The 23338-nt window shown below is 44.7% G+C and overlaps 1 protein-coding gene and 1 long non-coding RNA gene across 21 annotated transcripts in view; both read left to right on the top strand.

The window, feature by feature from the left end:
- Msi2 (musashi RNA binding protein 2) overlaps positions 1–23338 on the top strand; it is a 359255-nt gene that overhangs the window by 130405 nt on the left and 205512 nt on the right. The gene's annotated exons all lie outside the window — the stretch shown is intronic.
- Positions 6007–23338, top strand: part of LOC134476521 (uncharacterized) — a 35825-nt gene continuing 18493 nt past the window's right edge. The window contains exon 1 of the long non-coding RNA XR_010048247.1: positions 6007–23338. This exon is cut by the window's right edge and continues 17394 nt beyond it. This is a non-coding gene — a long non-coding RNA (uncharacterized LOC134476521).

Raw genomic sequence — 23338 nt, 5'->3', positions numbered from 1 at the left:
AGTGAGTGAAGCCTCTGCTTTATCCAGAATGGAGCGGTTCCGTACCTTCCAGCTTGCCTCCCACAAGGACAGGGCTGCTCGGGTGCCCAGCTCTCGAGGTGATTGTGGCTTTATAGGACTCCTGTGAAAGCCGGGCAGCCTGCATGCGGAGGCTTCCAATTATACTTCACATGGTGAACTGTGTAATTAGTTTGGAAGACTTATGCTTAGTCATTGGTTTATCCTAATCGGCTTTGGCTTTCCCCAACAACAAAGTGAGCTTATTTTGCTAAGCTGAAACGACTCTGCACCCTTTGTCCTGCCTTTTATTGTCTCATTCCTTTCATTCTGTTTTACTGCCAAAGTTCTGTTTCATTAGGCCTACAAGTCATTTCCAATTCAGTGGGCTGCTACAATCCGGCCTTTATCACTAGGCTGTCCTGGTTCCCATGTCCCTTCTGGGCCAGTGCCCGAGACTGGTTGACGTGAGGGCTTTAACCCCTTCTTGGGCTAGCCCTTGGTCATGATAATGGAAGAAAAGGCCACAAGGAGACTGTTTGGAAAGTCCCAGCTCTTCAGATTTCACAGAAGGTCGGCTCTGGGGAAGGGGAGACTCTGGAGCCCTCATTGCTGGCGTTGGGTGGTGTGTGGGCCTGTGAAAGTTTATTTGAACTCTAGAGAGCAGTGTTTGAAAGCTTTTTGGAATAAAGAAAAACTAAAAGCAAGAATGAATTGGCCTTTTAATATGACGAGGTCTTCTCATTTAGTCCTCTAGAGTGGGAGTCATTGAGATGCTCTCTGAAGGTGTCTGTACCTGTTATGTCCTAGCCCTCGGTTTTAGGGGCAAGTGTGATGGCGGCTGTCCACAGCTGGTGCTCAGACACCCCTTTTGATACCTTCTGTGTGAGGAGAATACTACCTCGAATAAAAATATTATAAAGCCTTTGAAATTTGAAAGGCAAGAGAAGTGTGAGAAAATACATAAGCAAGTTAACATATTCCCGAAAGTGAACTGTGATCTGGGGTGCAATACTATCACTTCCAAATGTGTGTGGCAGATAAATAGTGTGGGGTTTTCTCAGAGGAGGCCTGGAAAACAAAAATTGTGTGTGTCCTTTGTGGGTATGAATCGACTGGAAAATGGTCAGTCAGCTTGCCTGGGCCTCGCCTGTCACCCGAGAGTCTTCTTCAGATGGATCTGTGGAGAGGATGGAAAAGTTAGTCTTCCTCTTCCTGTGGAGCTGTGCTGAAGACTGCTTTTGGGTTTGAGTTTCCTTCCTGTGAGAGCCCAGAGCAAGGCCAGTCCTGCTCCCACGTGTTACTCATTCTCTGGTCTGTGGCAGTTCCATCCTTTAGAAATGTGTCCTGTCAGGAGGGGACTGTATTCGCCCCCTGACATGGGAACAGTTCTCCTCAGCAGGCATGACAATGCTGCCAGGCTAGGGACACAGAGTAAACCCACATCACCTCTGGGACTGTGCCACCCGCCAAACAGCTTTGCTGCTTGCTGGCCAGCTTTGCCACCCGAGACCAATTTCTGCTGCAGCCATTGGAGGGTTCCAGTTGGACACAGATTAAACACCGCACATCACTTTTCCTAAATCTCCCTATTTTTGCTTCAGAAAGAGTTCCTGAAAAAAAGATAGTAGATTTCCAGGAAAACTTCCATTTTCCTTTCAGTGTATAAAATATAACCAACTGTTGTTAGGCAAAGACATCAGACATTATTATTGCTCTGTTAACAGTGTTTTAAAATATACAAATAGAAAAATAGAATGCCTTCTGGGTAGCAAGCTGGGAGAATTTTGAGATTATGCTAATCAAATGCCGTGTTCATTTGCATAGTAGGTAAAGGAAGGAAGTCCAAACTTTCCTCTACCGCAGTTTCAATGCGTTTTCTAGTAGAGTTTGCCCATATTTAGTTTTTCTGCCTCTGGGCCAAGAAGAAAGATGCCAGGGGCAGAGCAGCCCTTGGACACCAAGGAGTTAATGAGGCCAGCAGTGGGGAGTGGAGGGGGGTGAAGTGTTTCCACTAGCTCACCTTCCCAGAGTCCTCCTGCAGGCCTCTGAAGAGGTCACTTACAATGGAGTTGTTAGCATGAGAAAAGAAAGCTTTCTCTCTCTAGACATAGTTCAGTGGGAACTGAAAAAGTGTACCAGAAATCATGGCCCGGGCTTGTGCCAGGGGGTGCAAGGGGTGGTTCTTAGGGAAGAGAAAGCACAGTTCATTTAGACTTGGCATAGAAATCGAACTCCATTGTTTGGCAGTGCGAACATTGATATGGAGATTCCCGCCTGCCCCCCACCCTGTCTGTCAATAGGATACCCCATTACATGGGTCTATATGCTTCTCTTTTTTCTTCCATTCTCTTTCCCTTTTTTCCTTCTTTTGTTCTCATAGAAATAGTCTCTGTAGAATGGCCGGATTTGTCAAGTTACTGCCCTCTAAATTTTTACAGTGCTGTTTTCAGACTTGGTATTTGTGAATTAGCGCAAAGTGGGCTGCCAATCTGTGCTTTATTTACATTCGAAGCCATAATAGTGAGAGCCCCAGAAAAAATGTTAATATGCAGGCAGAGGCAGAAGGAGGTGAATTTCTGACTGTTGCTAACCTCACCACTGCCTTTAAAACTAATCATGAGGCACACGGCTGATATTTAATAGCTTTTAGCTGATTATTTTTCTTCTCCTCCTCTTTCTTTTCTATCCAAGTTGACCTGGGTGTACTTGAGCGGAAATGAAGTCATCCAAATGCTGAATTAGAATAATCACAGGCTCTAAGAATGAAATGGAAGCAGAGATTAAATGGTGGAGGGAAAGCCGGCATTAATAAGCACCAGGAAAACTTTGCATAAAATAAATAGATGGGATAGATTGGATTTGTGTATGCGGCTTCCATTTTCCCTCTACTTGGTGTTGTCTTGGAGAGTCAGTTACTGGCAAACTGGGATTCGATTTGCCTTGTGGCCATGTACTTTCTGCAGCCTGGTCTGTGTCCTTTTTTCTTTGTGGGGCATTTTTGTGACCATGATGTTTCCAGGATGGAGGAATCTGGTTGGAAAGTCTGGTGCTGTGAAAAGTTGATGTTTCCTTGTTGCAGCTTGTGGGCTGGGATGGCTGGAGACAGATGCAGGAAGATGGGAGACAGTATTATTATTGGTGGATTCCTAATTGTAGGACCTTATCCCCGCAACCTGGGCAGGATGAAAGTAGGGTGACCGATTGTCCTGGTTTTCTTGGGATTTGCGAGGGTTTCCGGGAGAATAGGACTTGCAGGCCAGATGAATGTCACCCTAAAAAAAGGAGAGGTGGAAGATTTCAAGGCAAGGGCTGACTTTGGCACCTTAAAAGGCTCACTAACTTCTGTAACTACCTCCAGGGAAATGAAAAATATTCCTTCCTGGGTGCTGTAGAACACTGACTTCATACCCATTTGCATTTTGCCTGCCTGATTTAACCCAGCAGGAGCCAGCCCAGGACCTCTATGAGTACAGGCTTATAAGTACAGGCCTGGGAGGGACAGGGAGGGCAGAGCTGCAGTCCCGGGCCAGAGGTGGCTTGTCATTGGCTTGGAACGTAGCACCCCTTCGGGCTCCTACTTGGTGATTATTTCTGTGATTCTTGAAAATAAAAAAATTCTGCCCCAGTGTAATGAAAAGTGAGCTTCTTGTAGTTAAAGAGCAAAATAAGGATTTAATTAGATTAAAAAATCCAGCAGAGTGGTTTGTTTACAGGAAGTCATTTTTTAGGTGGTCTGTTGTAGAAGATGTAATTTGTGCAAGTGGATTAGTTGCAAATTAGAGATTTTGGTGGTTGAGGTCGCTAACGGTCTTTTATAATTAGCGGCAGAAGTAAATATTTTCTGACTTGCTTATAGCACGTTAGTATTTAAAAAAACAATTTAAGGTGTTTTTCACTTAAGGGAAAAATAAATGAGAGTGTTGAATGATCAGACACAGGCTTCCTGCCCTTACTCCTAGCTTTCTTCTAGAATGTCAGGAGGGCAAGCCAGACACGAAGTGCTGGGGTCTGTAAGGGACATGCAGAACCTTGCATATGGAAACAAATATTTTTATGTTTATCTTTTCAGAAGACCACCTCATTTTTCTTATTGACCTGTTTTGGTAGCCAAAAAGGAGGATTGATTGGCCTTTGTGTTCAGATCAGGGATTCCTGTTTGTCCTTGTCATTCATGTATCTTTTGTCTTAGAATTGTCCCAATTTATAAGACCATTGTAAGGTTAGGAAGGAAGACCAGGAAAGTATAGATGATGACTTCTGCTAACTTCTTCAGCCAGACTGAAGAGGGCCCCAAGTCCAGGCTGGTTCTTTTTTTTTTTTTTCTTTCTTGTTTTTATCGGTACCAGGGATCGAACTCATGACTGCCTGCTTGTAAGGCAGGTGCTTATGCCGCTGAGCTAAATCCCCAGGCCCTCCAGGCTGGTTCCTTATGCCAAGAAGGCCTGAGTTTCTTACCATCCATGAGCTTCTCCAGCCCCCATCCCTACCCTGTGGGTGTATGGTGGGCTCTGGCCAGCATTTTTTTTTTTTGTCTTTTCATTGGTACTGGGGATCGAACTCACAACTGCCTGCTTGCAAGGCAGGCGCTTACAGCATTTTTTTTTTTTTAACGCCATAGAATTATTATAGCACATCATTTTGGGGGTAACTCTTTATGGTTGCTTGTTTAAAACATGTTACAAAGAATATATTTTATCACCCAGAATGCAAACTTTGCGTAATTCTTTTTTAAAATCAGCCATAATCTGAGACACTTCAGGGTAGCTGATGACTCCATCAACCTCTGTACTGAAAGGATTTTGCCCTAGATAGGATACTACAGCAGTGGGAGACCAAACCAAGGGACTTTATCTTGAGGTCATCTTCCCCGCCCCTAAGCAATTTACCAGTGGTACGAAATGAGTTCCAATTGGCTGCTGGCACATCAGTAATGCCCCTTTAGGGACCACCCCAGACCAAAGCTATATGTATGCCCCCACACCACATGTCCGACAGAGAAAGCCAGGCCCGGGAGGTCATGGAGTGTCTCTCTGCATCTTTAAAATAAAGGCCACTTTACTTTATATTCTGTCTTCTAACTGTGCCTAAAACTCTTTTCACGTACCTGCTCTTAGGAGTCCATGGGTAGAAAAGTCAAGACTCACTGCTATGTCCTGCCTAGGGCAGGGGCTGGCAAACTTTTGCTGTAAGGATCCAGATAATAACTATTTTCAGTTTGATGGCCCAGATGGTCTCTCACAATCACTCAGCTCTGCCACTGTATCATGACAAGATCCAAAGATGATACAAAAATGTGTAGTTATGTCTGTGTCCCAATAAAACTTTATTTACAGAAAACACAAAGATTGGGGCTGGGGATTTAGCTCAGCGGCATAAGTGCCTGCCTTGCAAGCAGGCAATTATGAGTTTGATCCCTGGTACCAATAAAAAGGAAAAAGGCAAAAAAAAAAAAAAGAGAGAGAGAAAACACAAAGATTTTCCAGATTGACCCATGGGCAAATGCTTGCCAACCTCTTGATGTAGGGTATTGCCCAGTGATAAGGGAATGGGCAGGTAGAATTCACACCGATGTGTCCCATCTGGATTAGCTCTGAATGTCAGGCAGATGGTTTAACTTTGTCCTGCCTGAGCTTCTTTCTTGGGAAAATGAGGAGGATGATGGTACTTAAAAAATGTCGTGAGGATTAAATGAGCCAGTGCAGCTGTAGTTCTCAGCATCCTGCCAGATGCAGGCTGTTGGAACATTGACTGCTACCGTTTGTTATTTTCCACCTTTGAGACCAAGGTCCTTTTGACTATGAATTTACCACTCAGTTCTTTCACCCACCTTGAGGAAGACACGAATTGAGAAGTCCCTCCTGGATTTTTGGAGCATAATGTTGAAGGTTCCGTTTTATGTCGTTTTTGATAGAGTGTGTCCAAGTCCAACCCAACCACCTTGATGCTGAAGTTTGTGGAAGCGACCATCAGGTTGCTCTGGCTTTGACGGAAAATGCTGAACTGATGTTGACCAGGGGAGAATTCTTCCAACTGGACTCTATGGATGGACTGCATAACTTTTTGAATAAACAGTTTTTTGGGGGGATAGAGAATGCAATCTGGAAATTGTCCCAGTATCACTTAGCTGATGTTTATTAAAATACATTTAAGTGTATTGATTCACTAATGTGTTTATTGCATTTATTTTGCCTCGAGGGAGCTTTTCACATCCTCATTTAAGTTTTCTTTCCTTTTCCTTTACATAAGCTTCTCATAAGCTTGGTTTTCTGGCTTCTTTTGAATTTATAGGAAGTATTAAGGGATGGGAAGATGTTAATAAACTCAATGTTTAAGGAAGGAGGGAGAAAAACCTATGAAAAGCAAGAGCCTTCAATATTAAAAAGCTCCATGTTGTGGGACTGTTTAGTATAGGGAAAGAGCCGTCCTTATAAGGCCCAGAAAGCATTGCATCAACAGCCTCGTACATCATGCATTCTTTCTTTGATTCATTCAGTAGATCTTGGTTATCTTTTGAATGTCAGGAGCCAGCAGTCCATCAGTAAATGGAACAGACTCTGCTAATTTGTAGTCTTTTTTTTTTTTGCTTGGAAATTGAACTCAGGACCTTGTGCTTGTCAAGGCAGGTGCTTTGCTGCTCAGCCACATCCTCAGCCTTGTAGTCGTTTTTAGTATGGGTTGGAGGAAGAGAAGGACCAGCCCCAAGCCAGCAAGTGAATAATAAAAAAAGTTACAAATTTGCTATAAAATAAATCAGGAGCTGAGAAAATCTATAATGGAGATATGAAAGGGGGGGTACTTGGCTTATCAAGAAAAAAAACCAGACATGTGTAGCCTCTTTACCTGAACTAGACTGTAACTGCACCGAGTGGGGCTGGGTCTGTTTCCTGGCTGTGGAGCCCCAGGACCAGCCCATCACCTGGCAGTAGTTTAGTGTGCAGTGAATACTGGCAGGATGTGTAGCCCCTTTGCAGCAGAGGGTACAGCTGTGCAAGTCACTCAAGAAGGAGTTTCAAATGCGAACTTACCATTTTAAGCATTTTTAAATGGTGCTTTAAGATAATATATATTCATTTATCTGGAGAATTTAGGTGAAGCATAGTGTTTCCTTGCAACTGAGAATAAATCAGCTAGTTGTGCTGTATAGCCACAACTTCATAGAACTAAAGCAAGGCCCTTCCGGAACAGGAGTTGGGGAGGAGAGACATCTGGCTGCCTCACAGGGGGAAGGATGGGAGGAAGAAGGTAAGCACAGGATGTGTGTGTTCTACCTGCTCTTCTTTCCGACTCTGGTCTATAGGAAAGCTCGTGGACCTCCTGAGTGTGTGGAGGGGGTCTTAGGTGGAGCCTGGGGTTTTCTGAAGCCACTGGGGGCCTTGACACCCCCAGGCTCATGGGCGTATGCATCCTTAGGAATGGGTGATCAGCCAGGCTGCGGAATGGAAATGTGTCCAGCAACATTAAAGCCAAAGCACAAACATCTCTGACTCTTGGAAATCTGGCTGTTGATGGGGAGGGCCATGAAGGGGACACCATTGTCACTTACTGCCAGACTCTTGAGAATTGTCTGGATGATGAGGGTTAATGATGAATGGTTCTGTAGTTTCAAATCAGACAGACTAAGCTTGAATCCAGATGTCTGTGTTTGCCATTAACATTGCGATGTTGGGCTTTTGATTTAACTGTCCTGAACCTTGTTTCTTATCAGTTAATTAGGGCTATAATTTAATTTATGGGGGGGGATGAGAATGAAAAGAGACAGGTTTGGCCAGTGTCTGGCACATGGGTGCTCAATGATGATTCCCTCCTCCCTGGTGAACGTCGGAATTGTTGACTTCCAGGGACGCGACCTCAATAAACTCTCTACCTTTATCTGTGCAGAACACTTCCTCATGCCAAATAGATAGACTCAGCTTTTAAGGGACTAGTTTCAGAGTTACTCTTGGTCTCTGTACCTCACTCTACAGTCATCAGCTCTCTGACAAATTCTGCATCTAAGATCCTGTTAGATTTAACCCAGCTGGAACTGCTTGGGGGGAGGCCAATGGGAGGAATTGGCTTTTTCTCCTCTTATGCTAATGAAGTGAATATGGCAAGGAGTCACAATATTTTCTTTCCAGGCAAAGAAATGTTGTACTAGGAGAAACAGCATGCAGGGGAAGCAAATGTGATCTTGCTGGATTCTCTCGAGGGAGGAACGGAACAAACTGTCAGCTTCTGTTGAGAAGATAATGCTCTCACTATGATAAATGCCAAGTTTCTGTGGGAAGCCACCATCTTCATGGTAGCATCCCCAAGTGTTTGGTTCAGGAAAGCAGATCTTATGAGAAATGAGTTTAAAGCAAATGAGACTGTGCATTGAAAATATTCTTTGAAGGCAGCTTTATAAAGCTAACTGCAGTGCGCCAATGTGGTCTGCTCTTCAAACACACCTGTGGGCGACTTCTACCCTTCATAAATATTTCTTGCATATAACTCGGATTAAGAAGGCACATGAGGTGGGAAAGCCACCTCAAATAATTTCCCTTCTCATAGGAAGTCACCTCTAATTCTTTTGCAAGTGATTCAAAAGGCCTGTTGTGATGGAAGTTTCTGTCTTCCCCAGACTTGGGTTTTACAGTTTTGTCTGTAGCATCCTTTCTTAGTGAGGGTGTGTCTGGATATATTTTATTGAATACTTGGAAGCACTTCCATTTTTTTTTTTTTTTTTTTTGGTCTTTTTCATTTTTACCGGTACCAGGGATCGAACTCACGACCGCCTGCTTACAAGGCAGGTGCTTATGTCGCTGAGCTAAATCCCCAGCCCCAGCACTTCCATTTTTAGTTTCTCTTCTGAGAGTGTTTTGTGCCAGTCTCCCTTACCTGCTTCTGCATGTCTAGGTTGCCCCCTAGGCACATGGCATGTGTTCAGCTTACTTGAGGACATTCTGTGGAGAAGTTTGGGAGCTCTCAGGATGCTGGAGACCATGGAGATGGTGGAAAGCAGAGAGGAGAGATGCCTCCATTGGCTGTAGCTGAGGAGGCCCTGGAATGGTGATACTTGCCTACCATTTGTGCATTTGGCAGCTGAGTTCTAGAGATGATGAGCTGAGTGGGGTCCCTGCCCATGTGGACCATGGAGCAGAGGACTGGAAAATGCTGGAAACAGAACTGCAGTGCAGTCTTGGTGTGGAAAGCACAAGGGAGGAACCTGCTAGTTGTTACTAACCGGTAGGGATGGCAGGTGCTGTTCTGAGCTCTGTGCCCTAATCTCCTCCCTGAGGCAGCCTTGGAAAGTGCTCATTTGCCTTGATGCCAGCCTGAGCACTGACCTGCATGGAGTACTCAACATTTATCTCAGATTCCTTAGAAAACCAGCATTGCCATTGATGGTAGGAGGGAGCTCAGAAGTGATTTGTCCTACGTAAGCAATGATAGAGGAGTTCTGCCTGTGCCCACTTTAGAAGGAATCCAGTGAAGATTGCCTACCTCAGTGGGCTTGAGATAATGAGTCTGACTTTGTTGTCAGCTGAAGAACAGAGAGGGGAGGGCTCAGTTTGAACATCTGCCTCTGTCTTGCTCCAGTGTTATCCACTGAGGACACACCCTAGGACTTTCCTCCCTTCTTCTTCCTCCGATCTGTTTGTTTTTTTGCTTTGTTTTGTTTTTTGTCATCTTACCTTGTGTATGGAGAAGAAGCCGCTGCTAGGCTTGCTTGTTGGTCAGACCCTTGAACGATACAGTGGACGCTGCCTTTTCATGTTTAGAGAACCTCAGCAAATAGAGTTATAGTTCTGTCTCATCATTGCTGCCTACATGCATGTCATATGGGATCAGCTAGTGAAGGACTTGGTAGCCCAACAAAAGGGACAATGGTGACTTCTCAGATGTGCGAGGACAGAAGAACAGGCAGAGTCAGTGACAATTTGAATAGTGTCCCAAGTCAAGTGTATTAATTGTAGTTATCTTTTAAAGAGGCAACAAAAAGAAATAGCATAATTCTCATATATATTGGGTCCTCCCAGTATTCAGAGATTATGCAGTTGATTATTATTCTTAGGCTCATTTCAAGCACCATGTTTGTATGGACCAGGAATTGACAGACTTCCAGATAGCACATATTTTAGACTCTGAAGACCATACCCTCTCTGTCCCAGCCACGCAGTTCTGCTGTTGTAGCACAAAACATCCACAGACAATATGTAAATGAATGAGCCTGGCTGTCTTCCAGTTTTAACTTTCCTCTACAAAAACAGGCAGCAGGCTGCTTGTGGCCTGTGGGCTGTAAGTTACTGTGGAAGATATTCTCAGTTTCTGGCTTGAGTCTCAAAGAAAGTCATGATTTCATATAACTGAGAATGTTGTTAGGGTCAGTCCTAAAATTTCTTTTGGGGTGCAAGTATACTCATTTGGAATAATAGTCCTATCATGCTAACATACAGCAGAACGGTCATGTGTAATGCTGCCTCTCCAATCCATTGGAAGAATCTTTTGAAGGAGCTGTAAGTATAAGGACTAGGGAGCTAGGGAGGTTGCTGCAGATGCAAGCCCTTGGACGGGCAAGAGTGATGAGGCTTGGGGTCTCACTGCTTTCTGAGCTGTGCAGCTGCTACTTCCTGGGGACGGTGCACTAGGAGGTAGTAGCAGCCGTTAGTGAAGATCGTACCTGTGAATACACTCCCAAAGGCTTGTTGCTGTGTATCACTTGTCTGCCTGCATTTCTTAACATGAAGGAACCAAGTGGAAACTTCTTTCAGCTTCGTGCAATGGATCCTTAAGTGCTGACACCTGTAAGCTGGGAATTTGGTCATAATAATTTTCTGAGAATGAGGAAGAGGACGAGGAAGAAAATGAGGAAGAGGAAGAAGAAGGAGGAGGAGGAGGAGAAAAAGAAACATTCTCATGGATTAATTTGCACTCCTTAAGTCTGTAAATGCGATGACATCAACATGTTGATGAAAATGTGGAAATTAACACTTGGAAATTTTTATATAAAACCTGTATTGAGAATTCAGATAAACATTCACATACTAAAAAGAGCTATATATTTATACCTGAAGAAACTCAATTTGATGCAAGCTGCTTATTTCTCCATTGTGGTCACGTGGGCCGAGGTCCTTAGTATGAAAAGTAATTTACGAAAATTAGTCCAAGGCAGGTAGAGTGTGAAATTAAATTGATGCCTTGATTTCTGTATTCTCTAGTAAGTATTTCTCTGAAAATTTGTCATTTCTGTCCTAGGAACTTGAAAGTTTTTTTTTTTCATTTGAACAGAGTAAAGTTCTTACTGGTTAAGGACATGAAACAATCTTAATTACAGGCTAAGGAGGCATGCTTCATTTTGCTTTGTGGCTCAATATTAGAGTGAGCCCAAATTGGGCTACCAGTAGAGGCTTTAACATGTCTATTAAAAATTTCAACTTTTTGGGCCAAACCTTTTTATTTCTTGGGCTGTGATTAGGGCAATTTAGGGTCCTTGAGTTGTGTAGTGCTAGAGGAACGTTTGGAGGCTGTTTTATAAGATGAAAAGATTGAGACTCAGGAGTAACACAGTGATGGTCACCATTTCTGCGAAGACACACTGGGTCCTGGCTGGGCATGTCTATGCTGATGAGTCCAAGCTGTTGCCCCTCTACAAGGGCAGTTGTCAGTATCTGTGTCCTTGTGTCAGCCACAGTACATGAGCATGAGTAGAGTACAGGTATTCTGGTTGAACTCTGGTTCTGAGAGGACAGAGAATTGCTACATACTCATAGATGGCCCCAGTGACCAGCTGAGGGCTGCATCAGCACAGTTTAGCAGAGGCAGGGATGATGTGACGTGACCTTGTCAGCAGAACATAGCCCTCCGGGATAGGCCCATCTGCTTGGTCCTTGGCAGTTCCGTGGCCTGCCACCAGCTAAGGAGTCATCAAGCCACATCTGCAGTGCCTAGGTGGGTGGTCCCCTTCCATGAGGCCACCATTGATAGGCCAGGTAGAGGTGGGTCAGCCCTGCTCACTGAATCACTTCTGTCCAATAACTAGCAGTGGAGGTTTGGGGCACTCTGAAAAATGAATTATGGGCTGTTGTGATTTTTATTTGTCTGGGGTGGCACGAGTGGTATTTATCTCTGGTCCTCACTCTTCCCACTCTCCAAGCTTTTGTCTCCATCTGAGTCAGCATGACATGGTTTGAAAATTGCCTGTTTGCCTTTTAATGATGATTAATATCCAAAACCACATTTCAAATTTAGGATCTCTTGAAGAGTTCCCGAGACTGTTACCCAGAGCAACCTGCTTTGGGAGTTGATCTCGAAGAGCTTTTTATGTCCCCATTGTGAATTTGATTCCTCCAAACATCTCTACCTTTCCCCCACCTCCTTTTGGCTTTCTTGGGTCTTTGGCATGAGTGGCTGAGTGGGAGCAGATAAGAAAGCCCCTGTCTGACAGTGACATACCGTTTGGGACACATTTGGGCCTTGCCATGGGATCTGCAGAAGGGTCACATCTCCTTGTCCCTCCTTCCCACTCCCCAAATCAGGGAGGCCAAGGAGGAGCTTCATTTCCTCAACACCAGGTGCCTGTCATCTATCTGAAGATAGTTGCCAACATCTGGTACAATTGCCTCCACAAACGCAGTAACAAGGCGGCCTGCAGTTCAGTCGCGGAGCGAGCATCACCGCTTTAATGATAACAAGCTGCTGGCCTCCCCTCTGAGATGAATCCGTCTCACAGATGTTTGTCTAGTTTTGGCAATCGCATCGCACTATAGCTTTGGTGATTATGCTCAACTGGAGACTATTACAATAAAAGAAGTTTGAACTTGTTCCATTTTTACATCCCACCCCCTTCTTCCCTGTTCTGAGGTATAATTTATATCAATGGCTGTAATATTGGTTCCATTACTGAGGCCTCTTTACTTTTTATTATGTCGGTGGCGCGGCAGCTTAAAGCCTGGCTTCCTTCACAGGTTAATGTGCTTTAGCTACATCAACGCTTTTAATGTCCTCACTTAATGGCCCCATGGCAGTCCTTTGCCCTCTGTTGAAGCATGTGTTGACACTGAGAGGTCATGTGATTTCATAGACTTAATATATCCAGCTATAGATAGTTATGGCTGTGTGCTGGGGAAGTGGGCAGGGGTCATGTGGGATGCGGAAGGAGAGGTTTCCCCCGTAGCTGACACCATGAGCCCATCCATGGGCATGTGGGACCTTCTAGCCTGCTGTTGGCCTTCCTCTCTTCCACGCTTCCTCCCACTTCCCCATCCATTCCTTCTGTTCTTCTTCCTCTCTTATTGAGACTGTAACAAAATAGCTAAAAGTCACACCTTGGTGGAAAGGCATATAGAGGATTGTCGGGCAGTTACTGCTGCTGTGTTCAATATTTTGGGCTTTAATAGTACATAATGAATTAGTATTTCATACCACTTAATATTACACAGCTTTTGCCACTATGCAGCTTATATATAACAATGGGAAGGAACCAGTGACCTATTTGAATCATATTTAGTGACAGTAAATTCTAGGCATTTTAGTAACAACTATCAATTGTATCGTAAACAGGAACTGTCATTAATTGCATCTCTGTCGTGTGCGAGCTGCTACACTGATGATGTATAAATGATGATGATATATGATGTGTGTCAATGTGTCATTCTGACAGTATCCCTGCAAGGTAGATGCTCCTTATACCCATTGTCACCAGTCAGGAAAACAAAGCTCAGGAAGGCACCTGCTCGGTGACACCAACCTGCCAAGGGACAGAGAAGATCTGTTCAGAACTAATGAACTCCAAAGTCATACTCTTTCTCTGGCTGTCCTTGTCATCATTCTCCTATCTGTGGTCTGAATTGATGTCATGGAAAAGACCTGCCCATCGGAGATATGGCGCAGTACATAAATCAGTGCAAGATAAATCACCATCATCACTTAACATTTAAGCCTTTTTTTCATTTTAATTTGGATATTACTTTGTCAAAGATGAGGAAACACAGTTTTGCCAAGGTGTTATTTTTGTCAGAATGCTTACGAATGGGTGAGTCAGCCTGGCTGTGGGTGTCTCATTGATAGCCAGGCACCATGTGCTCCTTTCCTTGGCCAGAAATAGATACTGGTCTCTGTGCTGATGACATGTCTGGAGGTCCCACAAACTCCACTGGGCTTCCACAAGGAACCATGGAAACCACCTCCTCTTGACCTCTGGACAGGACCTTCACCTGTGTGGGCTTATGTTCCACAGGAAGAGGGAAAAGTTTTCTTGAAAAGTTAGAGTGATCTTTTGTAATGCATATCAAAATAAAAACAAGGAGGTAGCTCACAAAAAATACTAGTTCTCAAAAAGAGCTGAAAATGCAAAATTTGAAATCCAGCAGATTATTGAAGACTTGATATTATCTTTGTTATCCAACTTAAAGTAAAGGGCATGCTTTCCACCTGGGTCCTATATAATCGTTGATTTTTAAAAAATTCACCCATGATCTTGAGCTGCATTTACCTTCTACGATCCTTGGCTTGCCTACCTATACGTTTTAGGTTGGTAGACACTGAATGGCATTTCGGATCTGTTCCATCTCTGGAGTTAAGTTCTGTTGGCTGGAACCAGCAAGTGCGGTTGCACGATTGAAGTGTCTATTTTATGATTCCACATTGCTAGCTCCCTTCTGTGTCAATCTGGGTTCCAAGTTGCACAGCCAGGTTAAATCAAGTGTGATTCACCATTGAGGGCTGTGTGTGGATGTGAGACTTCATCCTCTTGACTTCCCCGCCTTAGTAGAGCTCTCCTGTGCCAGGAGTCAGCCAGAAAGTTTTCATACCATGTGTGTGACATCCAAGTTCCTCGCCCTCTGCTGCCTGCCCCTCCTTGCCAAATTAGTTCTTCTTCTGCGATGCTGGAGCCAAACCACCAAAATGCAGCAAAGACATGTGGCACAGCTTTATTCTAGTTTTTCTCTTGCAGTAGTTACAATATTATTAAAAATCCATTAAATTTTAATGTACCCTATAAAATATGTGCTCTTGTGAAAGCAAGCACAGATAATTATTTCTGATGAATAAACCAAGAGGACAAGTATGCATGAAGTTCATGCTGCAGCATTCAATTTTTATTATATACATCTCCTGCAGGGGCAATCACTGTGATGTTCCAGCTGGTTGTGTGGAGGGTTAGTTCTTGGAGATCCTTTGGGGGCAACATGAACCCTGACCTATCTGGGATGTTCTCAGAGCTCATTATTACAGGGAAGGAAAGAGCCATGTGTAGCGGCTGACTGCCTTCTGTTGTGCTCTTTAAATGAAAAGCTGAAGGAGAAAATGAATCAGGGGGAGAAGAATGCTGTCCGTCCAGTACTCCAAGGGAGACTTGTGGGATGAAAAGACAAACATTTGAAGTTCTTTTGCCTAGTGACCCTCTGCCCTTGATCCAGTGTCTTTGCTTCTGTCAGTGTTTGCCTCCTAAATGAGGAATAACCATTCTATCTGCCAAAGGGCTTATTAAAGGAGTCTGCCTAGCTCCGAGTGGACATTCTCACCTGTGAGTCCCCTCTTTCATTCCCTTTCCTCTTCCTTGGAGCATCCTCCATAATTCCAGAAGTTGGAGGATGAGCTCCCTCCTCCTGGCTTCTGTCAGATTCATCTTGAACCCATGCCTGTTGCTTGCTAAGTGCCTGCTCTACTACTGAGCCACTCTCCAACCCCATGTGGGGACTCTTAATGGATTACTTTTGTGTCACAGCCTGTTGGGCTCTGGACCACCTCATATGCTCTAGAGGTGGTGGCTTCCTGTGATTTCTGAGAGTCTGTACTTCCCAGGTGAGTGGGACTGCCTTTGCAGTGGAGAGTAAGTTGGGGTTGTTGGTCTGCTGGTCTCCTTCCTCAGGCTGCCTCTGGCCTCAAGCGCAGACAGCAGTTGTTCCTTGCTTGGAGGTGCACTGGCTTAGACTGAGGGGGAGGAGCTTGCCCAGCCTAGGACCTGACACCTGATCTGCTTTACAGGCTGTTGAGCTCCAACTCAGGCCCCTTTTCCTTCCTGGGGCAGGGTTGGTCATCCAGTAGGGTCTGACCCTGCTGAACGGAGGGCATGATTCAGAAATATTTGTAAAGATTTGACAACCCAGCTCATACAACTCTGTCTTCCCAGGGTGGCAGAGGGGGCGTTGTCCTCACATTCTGTTACATGGCATGCTGGAGAGGGACCAGCAGGGTGATATAGGTGGATCCCACAGTGGTACCCTGGAATGTCACAGAATGAAAGCTGCTGTGGAGAATGTGCAACACTTTGCATAGTATGAGATGATCTGTAAATAACTGAAGTTCATTTTAAACTGTTAAATTTTGTTTAAAATAGAAAAAAGTAAATACAGAAATAAACAAAGAGCTAACACTTGCCCTCTATTTTCATTGACATAAAGCAGCCTGCAGTAATGTTTGGGTGCAACTTTGCCGTGGTATGACTGCACATGGTGAACGTGGCTGTGTACACTTTTACATAAATGGGATCGTATGTGGTGTTTGCCAGACAGTGTTTTCCATTCAATAATGTGTCAGAGATTTCTTTCTGTGTCAGTGGGCCCTATTGTTTCTGTGGTACTGCAGTACCATGATTGACTCACTCAAACCCTTAGTTAGGAACATTTAGGTTGTTTCCAGTATCATTAGGATCATTATTTGGAATTACAACCAGTGCTGTCAGGACCGCCCTCGTGAATGCATTTCTCTCCTGCGCCTGCTGTACTCTGACCCAGCAATTCATTTACAATAAGGAGATAATAATACATTTTACAATTTGCTATTTATTGCCAAACTGCCCCACAGGGAGGTTGGACTAATTTACATTTCTACCAGTGAAGGCGGTATCTGAGCTTTGGTCTTTGGATTGATTTTTTTGTACCCAAGTTTTTCTAAAATTTACATTCCTCTGAAATTTGTCGTATGAAGCATTAAAAAAAGAAATACTGAAGCGTGAGGAAGCTGTTTTACCTTGACTTTTAAATGCTTGGCTTTTATAGGGCTTTTCCTTGATGATCCGAGAAGCCTTTAATTGTTTCGGGACAGAGTTTCTGTTTCAGATTGTCATCTTGAAACAAAAATGGTGCAAGATAAAACATTGGCGAGTGGGTGTGTTTAGTCGTGATTTTTAGCGGGTTTTTGATCATTGTTCCTAGCTGCTTGCCAGTTTTGTCCTAGACAGGATATAACTGAAGAAAAATAATGATGGCTTTTTTCTTCATATAATACATTGGCAATTACATGCTGCCTTGTGAAAGCATTACCATTGTTATTTAAATTTTGCATTGCTCTTTTAAGATAAAGGTTCAGCTTGCTACCTGTTTATCTTTTCCCTCCAGCTTAGTGGGGACTGCAGACTGCTGCTTTTGTGTGTGTCCCTTGTGGCAGCACCATGCACCCAGCAAATGTAACTTTTCTCCAATTACAAAGTTTTAGCTTTGGGAATTCTCTGGGTAAACTTTTCTCCATTGTGGATGTGTTTTTGATCTTTTGTCCATTTTTATTTATTGGATAAAAAAATAAATTGCTGAGCGCCTTTAATACAGCAGGTGCTGAGGTGTCTGGTGGTGACAGTGTTCCCACCCTCATGGGAGTTACAGACAGTGCAGAGCAGGTGGACCATGAATGAATTTCTAGACAATGTCATCGTGCTCCATGTGGGGTAGGGGCACAGGCCTGGGGCACACACTGCGTTCTTATCTCCTGTCACCTTTTACATCTGCATTTGATAAAAACCTTCTCCAAAGAAAGGCTTTGAGTTCCTAGAACCCCAATTTCAATCATAGCCTGCACTCTTTGCATTGGAGGGGAGGTTTCAGTTAAGCACAGCCTGGTGGAGAAGTATTTTGGGAAGGGATTAGGAAAAGGCAAACTGTTTCCGGCCAGTGGAAAGCAAGTGGTGCCAGAGGCCTCCAAGACCCAGGGCTTCTGAATGCTGAAATCACTGCTTAGGTTCAGCCAGAGGCGGGGCCACATGACAGAGGCTTTCGAGAGCTTTGAAGGATTCTGCTTGAGAGAGGTTCTATGCTTCTCTTAGGTGGGACAGGTATAATCAGAGGCCAGTATGCCTGGGGCGTTTGGCAGTCTTAGGGGGACAGCTGGCTAAAGTAGAGAATGCAAGGGGACCCAGGCTCTCTCCAGCAGATGGATAAAGTATAGATCTTGTTTCCTGTGTCCTGGGGAATAAGATAGGCAACTTCTGTGAAGTGCCAAACACAATAAATAGGGGTTCATAAATGTTACGGTGCCTTTAATTATGAAAACACTGGATGAAAAGTTATTCATTCCAATTTCTCCACATGGGCATGCAGTGAGGTAGAATTCCATGTGTGAAGCTTTTCTGTGATACCCCTAGCAAATTTGATGTGTTAGGAATCTTTCAACTCTCCAAGGCATAAACTTTTCCTTTTAAACCGGCTTTTAATGGTTTAAGGAAGAATATTCCAGGAGCAAAAATCAGCTTCCTTTATAGAGTTCTTTATTCTAGCCTTTTGAGCTCTCTGGAGGAACAGCTCTCCCCCACCTGCCTATGTATTTTGAACATTCCTTTAATATATAGGTAGATATTTTATATATTATATAGACTAGATCAGTGCAGGTGAACCTTTTAGAACTTTGAATGATATAAACAACTTTCTGCAGCATGCATGGCATAGTTTTGCCACCACAGAGTTAGATACAGTGTAGATAAATGAAACATACATGTTAGATCCAGGGTTGGATATATGGCTATGTGTCATGACTACCTAAAGAATTTTGGGTTTCATTGGTTTTTGGTTGTTTTGTGTTTTGAGACAGTTTCATTATATAATTCAGGCTGGCCTTGAACCCACTGTGTGGCCTCAAATTCTTGATCTTCCTGCTTCAACCTCCCAGTTGCTAGATTTACAAGCATGTACCACTATGCCTGGCTCTAAGAGCTTTTTAAAAAGTACAAATAGATGGACCTGTCTTTCGAGATTAGTGGTAGGAGATGTATTTTTACAAGTCCTAATATAAACACAACTAAGATTGGGAGACATTGGTTACCTGTTTTTATATCCTAAATAAAGGCAATCACTCTTCTGGAACACACAGAATTAACTGAACAATAGATAGCTGTTTCAGGCAAGCTCTTCTAATTTTAAGTCTTATGATTTGTGCAATTTCTCATGAGTCTTGTTATGAGGCTCCTTTGGCTCTTAACATTCACCATATTGTTTTCCAAGGCAGATGTGCCCAGCTACGTCTGCTCTTTTCACTCTGATTTTGAATGTCTTTCCCTTTCTCAAGTAACAACCTGTGTATCACTCAATATATATTTGGGGCAGGCACAGACTCTGGGTAAGACATCGGGACTCAAGAGTGTCAGAGAGTCCCAAGAGCTACACAGTGACACAGTGCCATAGGCATAGCCCCTATCCTTGTAGCCAGCCAGATCTTTCCCAGAGTATCTGGCTCTTCCTAAAGTGCAGAGCAGTGCTTCCCAGATCCTAGAAGGTCCTCAGTCTTACCAGACTGATCCCTGTAGGCCTGTAGGCCTGGCCTCAGGTGACTGGGACCTTCTTGATGCCCTTGACTGTTCTAAGGTAGCTTTGCACTTCACCCTGATTCTGCATGACCACCTGACACAGGGCAGTGCTGTAAGATCCCTGGGAATGGAGAGATGGTTGGCTTGGATTTTGGAAGCTTCTTGTTTTTGTTTTTTGATGTCTGGAAAATTAACTTCCATTATTTGCCCTCCCAGTAAGAGAAGGAGAAGCTGATAGCATCCTTTTGGATGCTGGGAAAGCCATTTTTGCAGGGCGGTGTTTGCACTGATCATCCAGTGACGTTTGCTGCCACTGTCCTTCCCAGCTGGATGCTTTTGGAGCTTCTGTCCACTCACCCGACATCTGGGGAGGCTGTGATGAAGTGAGGGACCATCTGTTAGGGACCGGATAGCAAGGACATCCACAGTACGCTGAAGGTTGGCCTAGATGGCCGGCTAGGGCTTTTCATGCCCTGCGAGCCTGCACTCCCACCTCCCTGCTACTGATTTGGCCTCTGATTGGGGGGAGTCGTAACTAGTGGATCTGTTGTCCTTATTAAAAACAAACAAACAAACAAGTGAAAACAACAGACCCCCCAGGCAATTTACATCCATATAGATTGCTTGTACAAAATTCCTTAGAAATAGCTGAGCTGAACGAAGAATTTAGTCTCGCGGAGAGCCAGCCCCAATTAGCATTTTGGTATGTGCTCTTGCAGGCTTATTTTCTGCACATTTGCCCTGCAGTTGTCACATTGGTGATGAACGTGGATGCAGGAGGCAGAAAACCCTGGCTGCCAGTTTGGGGGCAGTTCACTTCCCAACTGTGTGACCTTGGGCAAATTAATCTATCTGTGAAATGGTGATGTAGTAGATTGTATTTTGTAAGGAATGTGAGTCTTAAAGGAGATGGATGCATGTAAACTCTTAGCAAAAGACCTCACACACAGTGCATGCTCAATATGATGCTTATTTAGAGCATACGTGTCTCATTAATTATAAGAATGGGACTCCCTCCAGAGCCTTGAGGTTGTTAGCAGATGACCACAGAAAGTTTCTACACATTGCCCATTCATTGGAAATTCTGTTGCCACCAAAGAAAGCCCACCCCAGTGTTACCGTGATGCATTTTAATGGTAAACACCATCATTTTGCTACACAGTAATTAGGCACGAATGGCAAACAGTTCACATCAGTGATTATAATTAATTAGTACTGCTTTTAAATATCTTTTCTGCCAAACCCAAGCTCATCTTTTTCTTTCCTCCTGTGGTTCTCTAGTGTCAGTGATGAGTGTCATGCTGTCTCTGTGGCCATGTTACTTGTGGGCAGGCATGGTGGTTTCTACCCTCCATCCTACTCTCCATGATAGTGGGGTCCCAGGTATGCTAGTGACTCAGCACAGCTGCCTCTCTGATTCGCTCATGGAGAGTCTTTGCCTGATCCATACATCCCTAAAAGTGATGACTTTCCTTCATTCATTTTCCTGCTTCCTGCTCTTTGCCTCTTTATCTTCCCACGTAGGACACTCCAGAGCTGCACTGAACAGATTCCATCTGTCTGTCTGCTTCTCAAAGCCACAGGTCTCAGAACATCCACCTACCCCTTGTCCCTAGACTTAGCTCCTGTTTACCCAAGAGTAGCTGCACTGTGCTCTGCTGGGGAGGCGGAGGAAGTGGGGCAAGGCTATGGTGGTGGTTGGGCAGAGGATCAGAGTACACAGAGGCAAAGGAGCCTTTGTTGTTTGGAGGTCCTGCCCCCTCTTCCTCTTGAATTTGGCCCAGATCCTGATTTTAGAGCATGGAGAAGGGGCTGCCAAGAGCCACAAACAAACAGGAGCCCCATTTGCTCAGCCTTTGCAAAGCCTTTAACTGGAGACCATGCCCTTTTGTTCCACTATTAGATTCTTTTCTTTTCTTTTCTTTTCTTTTCTTTTCTTTTCTTTTCTTTTCTTTTCTTTTCTTTTCTTTTCTTTTCTACCTGTCTGACTGAATACTGCTAAAAACCCTCACGAGGGGCCCTTTGGGCTATTACATGGGAAGCCAGTTTTATGGCTATGACATGTAGACAGTAGACCCAGAGACCATGACACTCTTCTTACAGTATCTTATTAGTCTAGGCCAAGTACAGCAAGCTGTCCAACTGTATGGGACAGAGTTGGGCCAGTTCCTGGACTACCCACTATTAGATTTAAATGGGCATGGTTGCTGAAACTCATTCAATATCAAGTGGTAACTCACAGTTGCTCCTTTCCATTTTGCCTAACTGGAGGGTAGTAAGTTGGAACACCCAGCAGAAGTGTCACCACGCAGCTGGGGGAAGATCAATCCCAACCAGTCACTTTTGGCTGGCCTAGGTGTGTATGTCATGTATTCAGTGGGTCAAAGATGGAGTTAACTCTTGAGTACCTGCACTCATCTTTTCTTGAGCTTACAGGTAGAGGTAGTCACGGGGCAGGAGGCCTGGCACAACCTTGTGTGGCAAGGTGGCCCGTCCTTGCAAAAACCATGCTTCTGGGTTGCTGAGGGGTCAGAGGCACCCGGGTCTCCAAGTTCAAGTCTGCCTGACATGGGAAGACTGAGATGCCAGCAGGTCCCTGCCATCCCTTGTCAGGCCCCAGTCATCCCTTCTTCCTTCTCTGACCTTCGTCCTTCTACAGGAGCTGGTCGGGGAGGAAGAAGGATGGGACCACTGGTCAAAGTGAGCCCCATTCCAGCTCTGTCGCTGATTTATCTGATTCGTTGTGTAGGTCACGAGAGATCCTGCTCAGTGCTCCCCAGCAGGTGGTATCCCGCTCACCTGGTAAATCTGCCAGATAACTCTGTCCATGTGAGTCTTCCCTGGAGCAGCCCTAGCCTACAGATGTGGCTCACTGTGTCCCCTTGCAGCAGGAAGCGTTGCCAGGATCCGTGCCTTTCTCCTTCAATGTGCCCAGCCTGTAATTTTAACTATTAATCACAGTGAGTTGTGTTGCACTTCATAACTCTTCCATTAAATATTAAGCCTTAAAAAATTGAGCTTTCTTAATTGAATTATTGAATTACTAGGCACTTAATATGGCTCTGGTGGTTGTAAATCACAGAATTTCAGCCTCAGACGCGGTCTTGCTTTCCTTACCCATGATGTGGAAGGTTTGTGAGGCCTGGAGGATCCCCAAGGGTTGCTCAAGGTCAGACTGAGGCTGAGACCCCAACAGTGCCTTGCCTGGGCACGGAGGCACTGCACCCTGTGGGAGTCTCAGGTCCCACATTGGAGAAGGGTTAGGAAACAGTCATCCCCAGGCATTGTGAGGGGCTGCTCCTCTCTGGAGTCATCAGACTATCCTTGGGCCCTGCCCTTACCCTGGCCCCATGAGAAATGCTCCTCTTTAGAACCCCGTTGTGCTCGTGACCTTGGCCTCTATCGCTCTTCCTCCACTTTGCCTCTGCAGCCAGGCCTGACCCCCACTCCCCTGCCTGGTGAGTGTCCCTGGGTCTCTTCTCCCCACCCTCTGCACAGTGATGTCACTAACTCCAGTCTGCTGTCCCATTGCATTTGTGTCTGGGAGAGCAGTGGCATTACTGATGGCTTTTCCTGACTCACTCCTGGAGCCTGGTGTTATCTGCTAAGCACCTCCTGTGTTTGCCTGTTGTCTCTCTCCTGCTTGGTGTCCCCAACCCAAGCCAGCCTGAGCCATCACTGCCCCCCAAGATGACCCCCCGTCATGCTTTCTCCCACTCTTTCTCCCACTCATCGTTGTGCACCCTCTGCACTCTCCATCTGACACACCTGCCTCGAACTCAGCTGCTTACTCTGGACAGGACTATGCTGCCCAACTTGGAGTGGCTGTCCGCTTCCTGCCACAGAAAATCTACAATCCCTTAAGCT

The sequence above is a fragment of the Cavia porcellus genome, unplaced genomic scaffold, assembly GCF_034190915.1.
Source record: "Cavia porcellus strain 051 isolate PalLab524CR breed Dunkin Hartley unplaced genomic scaffold, mCavPor4.1 scaffold_6, whole genome shotgun sequence".
Classification (NCBI taxonomy): Eukaryota; Metazoa; Chordata; class Mammalia; order Rodentia; family Caviidae; genus Cavia; species Cavia porcellus.
This window is presented reverse-complemented; position numbering and strand designations above follow the sequence as displayed.